Source organism: Hoplias malabaricus, chromosome X1 (assembly GCF_029633855.1).
Source record: "Hoplias malabaricus isolate fHopMal1 chromosome X1, fHopMal1.hap1, whole genome shotgun sequence".
In the NCBI taxonomy this organism is placed as follows: domain Eukaryota; kingdom Metazoa; phylum Chordata; class Actinopteri; order Characiformes; family Erythrinidae; genus Hoplias; species Hoplias malabaricus.
In genome coordinates this window covers 5,820,314-5,833,854 of record NC_089818.1, presented here as the reverse complement: position 1 = coordinate 5,833,854, position 13,541 = coordinate 5,820,314, and the positions used below count along the sequence as shown (strand labels likewise).

Genomic DNA, 13,541 nt, shown 5'->3' with positions numbered 1-13,541 from the left:
TTTCATTTTCAAGCACATGGAAAGTGCAAAGAGAGGAGAGGGTTCTATGAAGCATCTGGTAATACCTTAAATATAAGAATAAAAAATAACAGACACAGGTAGATTTTAAGAGAAAAGTAAACATCCATGTTCTAATACAATTCTATGACAAGATGGCTATACAGCTAGCTAGCTTATGTTGGCTAGCTATAGCACCATAGCCGATTACGTATTAGTGAAAACCCAAAATTCCAGCACCATAGCTGTAATATGCTAGCAGTTACAAATCACATTAAACATGTTTTGTGATTCTTCAAAACAAACACCTCACTATATCTTATCTCTTATTTGCTCTGTGTTATATTTTATAAAGTAGCATTACATCAATCTGTCACAGACTGGGGTAGTTTTTTGTATTTTTGGTCATCAGTCCTCACACTACAATACCCAGCATGCATTTCACAAACACTGGGAACACCCCTGCAATGGGGAATATAAATCCTGACTGCTAGCATAGCCACTGATGTCTAAGCAATACAAATGTTGGAAAACATAATGTAGAAAGTCCACCTACATTGAATATAAGTGTTTAAGTTTGTTAAAAAGAACTGTGTTGCGCTAGAAGTATTAACATGTGTGAAATAAGCCATGGCTGGGTGTTTCTGTTCTGAATCGGTAGCATTCTAAAAACCACAGACTCAGACAACAAGGGTTTCTTATGTCATAAAGCTAAAGATGCAATTCTGCTAACCTTTGGGGCGGGGCTTAATGTGGGTGGAGTTTACTTGCTTATTCTCAGATGTGTTATAGATAGATAGATAGATAGATAGATAGATAGATAGATAGATGACTGCAGGGAGCTTTGTTTCGATTTCTCTGAGAAAAAAAACAATAAAATTGACATGGTTGGAACAACTGGTAAACAATGCTGTAAAGTGTCTTTACAGGAAGAAGCAACATTTTCTAAGAAGTTAATTCATACTTCGCGCCATTTATATGAACAAAATAAAGGTTACTATTTTTGGATAATGTTAAAAACAAATCAACATAAAGGCTTTTGTAACTTCTATCAAGTGAGTCTTCAACCAGATCGTGCGTGTGTAAAATGGGTTCGGTGGTGTTGTCAGTGAAGTATCTGGGTGTAGTCAGAAGTTTGGCCCCCTCCTCTGGTCAGCCCCCTGCTGTAGAGATGCTCCAGCTTCACTGAGCCTCTCACTGCACGTCCCCTTGGAGACTAGGACACGTGATGCGTCCGCTTATCAGGTTTAGAGAGCAGCGCCTCGCTCCCGACTCGGAGACACGAAGAAAAAAGCCAGAAAAGTGACTTTTCGCGTTCGTGCTCGGCGTCTCGCTCGACGGTGCCGCTCGCGCGAGGCTGGTAAGAGCAGGAGATAGTTGGCGAACTTTTTGCACATCCTCCAAAACGCCATTTTGCTCTCGACGCTGCTCTCTCTCTCTCTCTCTCTCTCTCTCTCTCTCTCTCTCTCTCCGGAACAAGTTTGCATTTTATTTTCTCCCCTCTCTCTTTTTAAAAGTCCATCCTCCTCTTTTCCTCCTCATCATCATCCGCCTGCAACTACCACGGGCAACTCCTCAAACGTAAGTACGTTAAGTTAATGCTTAACTTCTTTCACCCACTTTTCTCAACTTTCTGCCGTGTTTACGTTCTCCTTTTCCCCCTAGAGCCACTTTTGGGGAGTAAGGAGTAACAAACATGATAGGTTTTTACATGGGGAAGTCTAAAAGTTTTCGTTTTTCTCTTCTTCCTTGTCTGAGTGCTGCCTAACTTTCATTCTCTCATCCTAACGCGTGTAGGAATTAGTGATGGGCATTCCGGCTCTTTCACTGAATCAAATTAAATGACTCAGAGTCGACTCATTGAGACTTTTTAAATCAGTAGTATTCAGAGCCTTTATTTTTGTCCCTAAAAGTATCTAATTGTGTTGATGAAGACATTGGACGCATCAGTGTGTTTTGAAGGTTCCTGCTGGAGTCAATATCGACAAAGGCATGGATTTATATTTTCAAAATATGATGTAGTGTTTCTAGTTCTGCGTTTAGTGAGTTTTCTTCTTGAATCTGACGGTTTTATGAGTGTTGTTAACCATTTCCAGATGTTGTTATTACACGGTTTATAAAATGTTCAACGTTAGAATGACATTAATTGAAAAAGTCCTACTATCCTGTCTACATTCACAATATAAATAAATAAATAATGCAAGCGAGTGGTCTTCGCCTGAGTCGGTTCAAAGAGTCGACTCAGCGAACGACACATCACTAGTAGGAATGTGCTGCCCTCGCCTACTTCAACTACCTGTTGAAAACACGACGAAAATGTTCCACGGACACCGAGTTGTGCCCCTATGTTCTTCAAAGTGCGATTATATTTCACTTTGGGTCGAGTAATACGGAGTTAAAAAGAGTTTTAACTTCGTGCTCCGAGCATCCAACATCTTCGTACTTTGCTCTGAGCCAACGTGTGGGTCTGAGAGGAGGAGGAGGAGGAGGAGGAGGGGAAACATTAGTTGCTGGTGAACACGCTTCCCTTTCTGTGTTGACCTTGTCAGGACATTTGCCATTCGCACTTCTCTTTCGCTTATTCGATATTTGCTGCTGGAGGACACGTCCACGTCATGTACAGTGTCTTTATTTCCCCTGAAGTAAAGCTTAGCTGGGAATGTAGCACAAGTTGTGAAAAGAGGAAGTTGACACAGCAGCCACTTAGCAGCTAGAGAAGATGTTAGCATTGAGACATTCAGTAGTGGGTCACGCTCCCGTATTTTGTTGACTCAGAAGTAACTAGCCTGCTGATATATATTGCATTGAAATATATTGTACATTAGTATAACACTTATCTGGTACATTTTTGCATTAAAAATAGCAGGCCTTTCCAAGAGCTGAAGGCGTATCTGTTTTATTAACAGAAGCTCAACTTCACAAAATAATATCGACTGTTAAAGCTTCTGTGTACAGAATGCATATCAAAACTGAATGCTGTTCTCAGTAACATCAATATTAATAAAAAGGAGTGGCCACCACTGCATACCAGCTTCCTATTGGCTGAGGAGGCTGTGGACTGAGTAGAAGTGGATTCAGCATCATTTAATTTTAAAATAGGAACTCTGACCCACAATTCTTACTCCCAGAAGTGTTCCTGCATGTCCTTTACATAAACATTTGTGTGTATATACATATATATATATAATGTGTGTGTGTCCAGATGTTTTTTTTAGAGTTTTTATTGGATGGGCATGTGATTCATCTAAGTGTGTAACGCCCACCCCAGGCTATTCATAGACACACCCTTGATTAAAATGCTATCAAGCCCCTTTCTCATGATGTAATTTGATACACAGTTTGGTGTTGTGGCAGTTATAGCATATAAAGATGACACCTACAGAAATAATGCCATATTTAAAGCTACTTATTCTAAATACAAGGACAAGTTAGTTTGTATGTGTGATGTAGTTAGTCACTGATGATGACCACAAAAGCATGTTATAACAATAACAGTATTAGCTACAACAAGAAACAAATAACTATATCACCCAGTTCTATTTGAAAGTGAGAAACAGCACTGTGAGTGTGAGTTGGAAAGCTAATAGCCCTTACTTCAGTGTTACGTCATTGGATTTCTTAATGGCGGATAATAGTTATGACCATTCTGGTAATACATATTGAACATTGTAGTGAGAATTGTTCAGAGACAGAATTAAAGGGGTTCTCTGGCCAAAGTGAAGACATCTCACTTTTACGATCTGTTGTAAACATGCCTACTCAAGTCCTATTGTGGTTCTATTGCAATCACTAGAGCCAGATTTTCTGGTTTTCAAGACAAGACTAGAAAACCCCCTTCGGAAGATATACCACGAAGGTGGGGAAACTGCTGTGTTAAGGCTGCTATTTATTGCTAGTTTGTTTGATTATTTATTTATGTTTAAAAGCTACTCCTGTGAATATCACATTTGTGTTTAGTTGAAGATATGTCGGATAAAAACGATAGTATGACATTTGCATGTCGCCTGCTCGTGTTATAATAACACTGATGGACACAAACACTGACTGGGACTGAGAGATGCAGGTTATTATTACTTAACACAGCAAATATCAAAAGCTAGTTTTAGTAACGGAACACCCCTTTAAGAAGCACGTGGAGTAGTTTCAGGCTTGGACGACATAGACGAGTTGAAACACATGTTTCCAAGTGCTCCAGTGCAGCTGTTTTTCTGCTTGTTTTGCATCATATTTGTGAGGTTTTTCTGATGCAGTGCACCCTTCGCCTTTTCCCCCTCATCCTTTCTTCGGTCTCTGTCTTTGGAGACACAGAAAGAGCAGATCTGGACGAGCAGTTCACATTCCTTTACGAAATTCTACACTCATCTCAGGGAGGCCTGCAGATGCATCGCCATCCATGCAGCTCCACTTGGGGCTGGTGAAGTTGAAGGACATGCAAATAGCATGTTCAGCATTACGTAATGTGCTGAGTTTAAAGTAAGTTATAGTTCTTAACTTAAAACATATGAAGACGGAAATTACAGAATATTTCAATGAGTAGCAAGTGTAAGTTGGTTGTTCTTTGCCACTGAAAGGCCCCAGTTGACTCAGGATGGAGAGTTGTTTATTCAAGTTGATTACATCCAATTCAGATAATAAAAACTAAAACAGTCCTGAAGATGTGAAGCTGAGAGGCTGTTGAAGTAATGCTTGAGGAGCAGACAGGGCTGTAATCGCCTGTGTTTCCCCCAGCAGGGAGTCGGCAAGGCTGAATAGATAGCGGCCAGTCTGAGGGTCAGATACCGATGCAGTGCAGAGAAAGGCTCTGTATTACATTTGCTCTTTCGTCGTCAAATTCACAACCAAAACTGTAGTTATTTTGGCTCGTTTTGGCAGTTACATTTTCGTGCCTTTTCACAGGCTTGGCTGGTATCTGACCAATATAAAATGTTATAAAGCAAAGTAAAGTTATGATATTGATTTGGAATATTTTCAATATATATGAAGTTCTATATTTGATTTGACAGTAGGTTAGTGTCGCAGTCACACAGCTCGAGGGGCCTGGAGGTTGTGGGTTCGATTCCCGCTCCGGGTGACTGTGAGGAGTGTGGTGTGTTCTCCCTGTGTCTGCGTGGGTTTCCTCCGGGTGACTGTCTGTGAGGAGTGTGGTGTGTTCTCCCTGTGTCTGCGTGGGTTTCCTCCGGGTGACTGTCTGTGAGGAGTGTGGTGTGTTCTCCCTGTGTCTGCGTGGGTTTCCTCCGGGTGACTGTCTGTGAGGAGTGTGGTGTGTTCTCCCTGTGTCTGCGTGGGTTTCCTCCGGGTGCTCTGGTTTCCTCCCACAGTCCAAAACACACGTTGGTAGGTGGATTGGCGACTCAAAATGACCGTGGGTGTGAGTGAATGTGTGTGTGTTGCCCTCTGAAGGACTGGCTCAACCTCCAGGGTGTATTCCTGCCTTCCACCCAATGATTCCAGGTAGGCTCTGGACCCACCGCGACCCTGAATTGGATAAGTGCTTACAGATAATGGATGAATGGATAGAGTACTAACATAGTTCTGACGTCACCGTGTCGAGTAAAGAGGTGTATTTTCTCACAAATCATTAGGAACAGTCTTGTGGTTCGTTAAGTCCAGTACAATTATGGTTTAGACTGTTTTTTTATTTTGTATGAAGCTTTGCCTTATTCACTATATAGAGCACCATTATGGGGTTCCTCCATTCTATAGTTGTGTCTGAAAACAAACTGCACTCAAACAATGCAATAAGCAGTGTACAATTGATGTACCCTAGAGAATAATGGATACCCATAACATACTGCAAAGTTTGGTAAAAACCTGCATGAGGTAGTGTCTGAAATGATTTACTATCCTCCTGAACTCCTTTCTGAATAATAGTGCACTACATAGTCAGTAATGCAGGGAATAGTGTATAGGGAGCCATTTTGGAACCAGTTATTTTCTCCAGTGTTGACTCTTCTCCTCGTCATAAAGCAGCCATTACACTGACACCTAGCAGCTTGTTTTCCTGTTGTAAACATGGCCGCTCACGTGTAGGGGGCTGCTCTGTGGAGCATAACCCGGTTTCTTTAGGGACTACAAAGCAGCATTTTGGTGCTAGAAAGTGACTTCCTGCTCCTTTTAAGAAAGTGAAGTAGAGTGCAAAGGAAATGCATTTAAAGTGGTAATCACTATTAGTCCCATCCTTATCTTACTGTGGTTTCTTCTTAAAATCAGGAGTGGATGCAGAGATGGAGGGATGGACATACTGCCATGTGTGCCTTGTACTTTTCCTACTAGTGATGGGTGATCTCCTCACTTGTTCAGGGTAGAGATGGGCATCCTGTTTCGGGCTGCAGCTATTTTTAACCTGTCTATTTTAGATAAGATTATGTTCCTCAGCCTGGTAGGGGATTGGAGGCCTGGTTAGGTGGTGGGGTGAAGAGAGAGAGAGAGAGAGAAGGGGTAGAGACAGGCTGTACCTGTGTGGCTCAGAGGAGCTGCCGTCATACTTGGATCTCAAACCCAGTGTCTAAAGCTACTATTAGCCTGATGAAATGAATGTTTGCCAGTGCAGACCTTGAGAATAGCAGTGATTCATTTTATCTAGGCTGATTAACTTGAGCTCTGCTGCTGTAGGCGAAGTTTAGGCTGCTTATTCATCATTAAATATGTATACACAAGGCTGGCTATATATTGTGTGAAGGTTTGCATGCATTAAATATAGCAGTTATGTTTCAGTTTAAAATATTAGAGGGAAGCAGGTTTAATGGCGTCAGATTCAGTAAGATGGGAGAAGGATAACAGGAAATGAAGGCAGCATGTGTGAATGAAGGAAGTTAAAAACAATGGCTACAGTAACCTCCTCCTCTGCGCCACGATGAAAAGTTAGCGACGGAGCTGTAATGCGTCTGTAAACATCTCTAGTCTCTTCACCCGAGTGTGGAACGGTTAATTTCTTGGTCTTGTCATGTTTGCTCAGGGAAGGATCCCTTTTTTTTGTGTTTGCAGAAGAGAATGAGGGAAGACAAATCCCAAACAGATTTGCAGGGCCTCCCTCTCTTCACCCGCCCCTCCATCCCTCCATCCCCCAGCCCTCTTCTCTCTGAGCCTGAGCATGACTGCTGACTAAACAGTTTTGTCAGCTGGCAGTGGCTTGCAGTCTGTGGATTTGCAGTGGCTTCTAGGCCCTGAACAACAGAGGGAGGATGCTGAAGGCCCACACTTGTTGTGCCTAATTAAACTCATTATCGTTGTTATTAAGGGGTACCAAAGTCTTGAAACTGTAGGAGTGCCAATAAAATGTTGGGGTCAGGAGCATAATTTATGATCAATGATGCCGTGGCACAAATTTAAAATAGATTTGATGCTGCTACTGTTACATTTTCAGAGAAGTGCCCTCTTCAACGTGCAGCTACAAGTGTGACAACATTATTTAGTATTTATATATTTTGCTATTGTTGACATATGTAATATATTAAACACAACCCCTGCTACAGTATGGAACACTAGGAGCTGTTCCTATTAAAAAGTCTAGCTTTGATTGCTGTAATTTGAAGTTAATGTTTGGGTAATAGTTTTAATGCTAGGGCTGGGACTGTTGGTTTTATTCGACGTTTGATAATTTAGTGATTAATTTTGATTTAAAAATGAGTCATGATATTTGCACACTTTTACAATACTTCACATTAAAGTTCACTTCGTTTACATGGACTTTGTTACAACAAGCACATGCACATTTTTGAGATCATACCAATGTGTTTCTTCTTTTTTTCAGTTCTCTCTCTAGTTCTCAGTTGTAAAGTAATAATTAAAGCAATTCATCAAGAACGTATTTTTAAAGGCTAAGCACCACTTAATGGACCTCCATGAATATTTCACATTATTGTAGTTACTGACAGATATAAGTATGAATTAAAATGAAAATAGCAGCTTAATTTGCTTTAAAACTGACAATTTTATTTAAACTGACGGAAAAACCCGAGCTCGCTACGGAAATTCTTGAATGCGACCGTGACGTCACTGGTGGACAACAGCTGAACAACGCCGCGGTAAAACACCGTTATGACTGACTGTTATGACAGTATCTAGCTAAATAACCAACATTATTCAGGACAATAGCCTAGCAATAAGCTAAACTCAAATTTAGAGGTACCGTTATTCTTGGAAATGTGATCGAAGTCGAACTCGAACGGTCTTTTAAACCTTATTCCTTGAATTAGTACGAAATAACATGTTTTCTGACGATCAATAAACACAAGTTAGGAACTCAAATTCCACTGTATTTATTGGTTTGACACTTTCATAGAGCTGGTGCTTAGCCTTTAAAGGCACACTCTGTTAGATTTAGTAGTTTTGCTCCTGGGCTCCCCCTACAGTTGCAGAGTGTAAATAACTGTTCCGAAATCAAGGTGGAAATGGAGTGGGTTTGTTCCTACCCTCCTCCAAAGTTACATAATGGTGTTTCAGCTGTGTTGAGCCCTGAGTAGCAATGACAGACGCTCTGTTTTCACCGTACACCTCAGTAAAGCGATTTTGAAGCTGAAATTTTAAGGTAAAAATACTACCTAGTTTTACAAAGCTTCAAAATGTGCTATATTTATAGGTACTTTACAGAGGAATAAAAATAGATAATCAGAGTTAAACTACTCATGCTGCTCTTTCACAGGAAGAAATACATGATACACGACTGTGGTATTTCAAACTGGATTTGTTACGGGATTAAATGTTGATACCAACCCAACAGCAATACCTGGTATAGGATCAGTTGCATCTCTATTAAAAGGGTAGGGTGAGGCAGAGGAAGAGCCCTGCTGTAAATAAGAGAGGAGTTTCCAAATTCCAGCTGGAGTTTAAAGTATGTAAATGACTGCACTACCTCAAGTACCTCAGCATTTCGTTGCGGTCGTCCTGGGAGTTCCCACTGAGTGTCTTGTGATGTTCTGACAAATCACAGCCGTTAGGTCGATCTGATAAATGAGAGCATGTGTCAATATGATGACGATGATGATGATCAACCATCATTTATTTCTTTTGTATGCAGTATTCCCCTCCCGTTTGTATTTAGGATATGTGAGAATTCAGTGAGGACAAAAGGAAGTAAAGAGAGAGACAGAGCGAGCGAGAGATGAAACAAGGCCAGGCCCAGCAGCAACACAGTGGAACCTGTTCCTCCTGAAGCGGCAGTCTTATATTCTTCAGGCCTTTTTGCTCGCAACTAAGTTCCCTGAACAAACAACAGATGCTTTAAGATACAAAGAAGAATGCCGGACCTTCATTATCATCCTCTTCGTGTATATTTGGCCATCGCAAATTCAAGAGAGTCTTGTAAATTCTATCACTGAAATCAGAAAGAGAGTCCAGACAAAATTGGGAAAGTAGTTCATGTTACTGGCCGCTCAGGAGTAAGGAACCTCACCAAAAATATGAAGTTTAATTTGTGTTATATGAAGTTTAATTGAGTTATATTTTAAAAGCTTTTATACGTTGGGCAAAATGACAGCATGCCTATTGTTATGGTTTGCAAACAAAGCACTGAATGGCCGTCTCCAAATAGTGATTAGGGACCAAGCATGATGTGCCATTATGGACACAGCAGATCGTATATAACAGGCAAAGAGGACTGTGTCATTGATGTGGGGTTTTAAAAAGGAAGTAGTGTCCACATTGATTTTTGACTTCGGTGTAAGAAGCAGATTTGTGGCACGTTAAACAGAATGCCCTAAAAACAGCGAAACAATTGAAGTCAGTGCAGATAAATAATTCCACTGTTATTACCTCTGTATTGATGTCTCAGAGTATACCGGGCTAAAGACAGAACTTTGCACCAGGAGCAGAACTGATGGGTCGTGCTACTAGGAATTTTAGCCTTTAAGAAATGTAGCCTTTCCACTTGTAGGGTCATCAGCTGGTCAGCTGTGGTGCTTCTTTTGGCTTTGAGAAAAGATGGAGGCAGCAAAAATAGCAGCTGACGACCCCACATCAGTGAGTCGTGTTGATGTTGTCACAAGACTCCATTCACTCATGTATGACTTTGTAATTGCTTGATTACAGTGATACTCGTCGCGATGATGGGTGTGGAGTAGGGGCTGACTGAAGGCGTTTAGAGGAAAGTCATTTATGTGGAAAGTGCAGGCCTACATTACCGGGTTAAGCAGAGCTTCTACTGGTGTAGTGTGTAGTATTAGTCAAAGTAGCATTTAGACGTCCACAAGCTTGAGCCTAGCTGCAGAACTGGCCCAATTGGACAGTGAGTCATTCCTTGTGTGTGTGTGTGTGTGTGTGTGTGTGTGTGCAGTTTTGCTGCATACAACAGTGAAGAGAAGCTTCACGGAGCAGCTCTGAGGCTGCACACTGCTTGGCCAGATTCTCCACTGTGTCTCCTAGTGAGATGGCCAATGGGAAACAGATGTTCCTCAGCTTCGACTCCCTGCCTCAAGTCTTCCATCCTTCATATGAAGGTTTGGATGTGATCGGAAAACATCCAACTTCCCTTATAAAGCTTTATTATTCCCACTCTTTTGTACATGGACTATGCAAATTAATCAGCTGACCTTGTCCTCAGGGAACTTCTGTGGGTCCTTCCAAGTTTGAGATCAGAGAGAAGGTAGTGTTTTCGAGTTGTCGTTTCAGCTTAACCCCAAGTTCCTACAATTAACACCTACTGGGGGTGAGTAGAAGGAAAGTCTGTCCACCTGGAGTTATACTCCAATCTCTGTGAGTGAGGAGAGACTAATCTAAACCCTAAATGAAAGCCCCAGTAAGGTTTCAAAAACATGATCCTGTTTCTTTGTAAGAATAAATGTTTGAAAATGTAGAAATGATTTAATGGGTCTTCAGAAATTGGCTCTGTGTGTAACGATGTTGTAATAATGTATGCAGCCACATGCACACTCCTTTTCAATATCACTGTTTCTTTGTTAGTCTGTATGACTAACCCAGTGTTAGTTTGAACATATGCAGCTCCACCTGTGTATGTCATTAGTGTCTCTACATGCTGATATTTGGGCCGTTTGAATGAAAATGGACCGGTGATGGCCATTACACAGAGCCAATCAGAGAACATCAAAAGCAATGGAGTCGTGGTTGTGGGAGACCAGGAAAGAGTTTACCAGATTAGCCCCTCCTCCATCCTGGATTTTCATCTGTCATCTGCCTGTGCCCATTTGTTTCTGTTGGATGATGTGACTCAATGTCAGAATCCATTGCAGCGAAGGTTGAAATGGTCCGAATGGTTGACACTCTATGGGGCTGATTCAGTGTTTGAAGTGTCCTCAATGAAATACATTGGAGTGTATCTCTGACACTCTGCCAGCCTCTAGTGCAGAGGTCACTAATAGTCGTGGTCCAGGTCGAGGACCCAAACCCTGTCCGATCCAGACCTGGGCCTATAAGCAATACACTATTGAGCTATGTAATTTTGCATAGAGTGTTTATTTTAATCTGATGAATTTTCTAGACTTTTACGCTACAGGTTTAGCAGCCCAGGAAACTCACAGGCCAATCACATACATTGTACATATCACGTGATTACAGTCGGCCAGTCAGATCTGACAAGGCAATCAGAACGCTCAACAAGGCATCTCTTTACAGGTTAAGTCCTGCCCTTCATCCAAATGAGCCAGTCAGTTTGCTCATTTCCCATAAAGTCCCTCCTTTCAACAAAAAGAGCCAATCAGCTTACTGGTTAGGCAGTGAATAGAGGGTCAAATGTATTGTGGCTCTAATCGGGAAAAGCACTAATGTCAAGCGCAACTATGAGATAATAATAAGACACTTTATATTATAATGAATTTATATGCGTTTACAATTCTGTTTTATTTTAAAAATTTACATAAAATGAGAACAGAATGTTTTATTTTCGGTATTTGTTATGTATAATTGATTCAGTTATTTGTGAATATTGACAATGAATATTGTTATCAACTATATTGTTGAAATGTATTCATTCATTCATTATCTGTAAGCGCTTATCCAGTTCAGGGTCGCGGTGGGTCCAGAGCCTACCTGGAATCATTGGGCGCAAGGTGGGAATACACCCTGGAGGGGGCGCCAGTCCTTCAGAGGGCAACACACACACACACACACACACACATTCACTCACACCTACGGACACTTTTGAGTCACCAATCCACCTACCAATGTGTGTTTTTTGGACTGTGGGAGGAAACCGGAGCACCCGGAGGAAACCCACGCAGACACAGGGAGAACACATCACACTCCTCACAGACAGTCACCCGGAGGAAACCCACGCACACACAGGGAGAACACACCACACTCCTCACAGACAGTCACCCAGAGGAAACCCATGCAGACACAGAGAGAACACACCACACTCCTCACAGACAGTCACCCGGAGGAAACCCACGCAGACACAGAGGGAACACACCACACTCCTCACAGACAGTCACCTGGAGGAAACCCACGCAGACACAGGGAGAACACACCACACTCCTCACAGACAGTCACCCAGAGGAAACCCACGCAGACACAGGGAGAACACACCACACTCCTCACAGACAGTCACCCGGAGGAAACCCACGCAGACACAGGGAAAACACACCATACTCCTTACAGACAGTCACCCGGAGGAAACCCACGCAGACACAGAGAGAACACACCACACTCCTCACAGACAGTCACCCGGAGGAAACCCACGCAGACACAGGGAGAACAGACCTTGCCGTTTTTGCTTGTACTTTTACTGAACAACATTAAAGTGAAATGTGTCAGACCTATATGAAAATCAAGGTTAGCATCTGGCGAAATGTACTTGTGTTCTTTTCAAAGAGGTAAATATAATCTGAGATAATGAAAAGGTCTGCTAGCCAAAGAATGCTAATATACTGGCTCTCATCCCCAAGGGATTCATTTGAGCCAAGCATCTCTTTTAACAGCCTCAGCTAACTGCCCTGAGGCCACGCAGACAATGAGCCAAACACAGTGCCTTTTCAGTGAGGTGAAAACCAGGCTGCTTCCGTCTCTAGCAACACAAAACAGGACAGTCGCTGCGCAGATGGAGAACAGGAGCTTCCTCTCCATGGTCTCAAAGCTCAGTAAACGAGTGCCAGCCCTCTCTGTTACATCAGAACCTGGAGCCCAAGTACTTCTACGCTTTTGTGTGTCTTTCTGCCGTCACTTACACATTTTGGGGCATTTGATACATACCCAGAATCCTTTTGGTGCACACCTTTACAAAGCTCCCAGGCTGTAATTTCCACTTTTACGAGACTTATCATTGTCTGTAGAAATAGGGAGATGCCCTGTTGATCGTAAAAAGAAAGCTATAGCAATGATTTAAAAACAAATTAAAAACTACAGGTGAATTCTGACAAAAATAGAATAGTTTTTATAGCGTTTGCCTCAAACTTCAAACAATTTTGGGTGGGCTTTTCCTACTTTCAGATTTATCCGGAAGCTGATTGGCTCTTTGCATTGAAGGGTGGGGTTTCCTCCGTAAACAGACACCATGAGTTTTCTCTTTCATTTTGAGACCAATAAAAAAGGAGGCTCCTTCTCCTTTATGAAGTCTCTGTGTTGACCTATTTCTTTTTAAAATAATGGTTGTGTTG

The 13,541-nt window shown here is 41.9% G+C and overlaps 1 protein-coding gene across 1 annotated transcript in view; it reads left to right on the top strand.

Annotated features, from left to right (window-relative positions):
* The first annotated feature begins 1,475 nt into the window (after positions 1-1,475).
* LOC136675813 (ras-responsive element-binding protein 1-like) overlaps positions 1,476-13,541 on the top strand; it is a 46,811-nt gene continuing 34,745 nt past the window's right edge. Inside the window, exon 1 of the mRNA XM_066652575.1 lies at positions 1,476-1,578. The gene's annotated coding sequence lies outside the window, so the exon portion shown is untranslated. The remainder of the gene's footprint in view (positions 1,579-13,541) is intronic.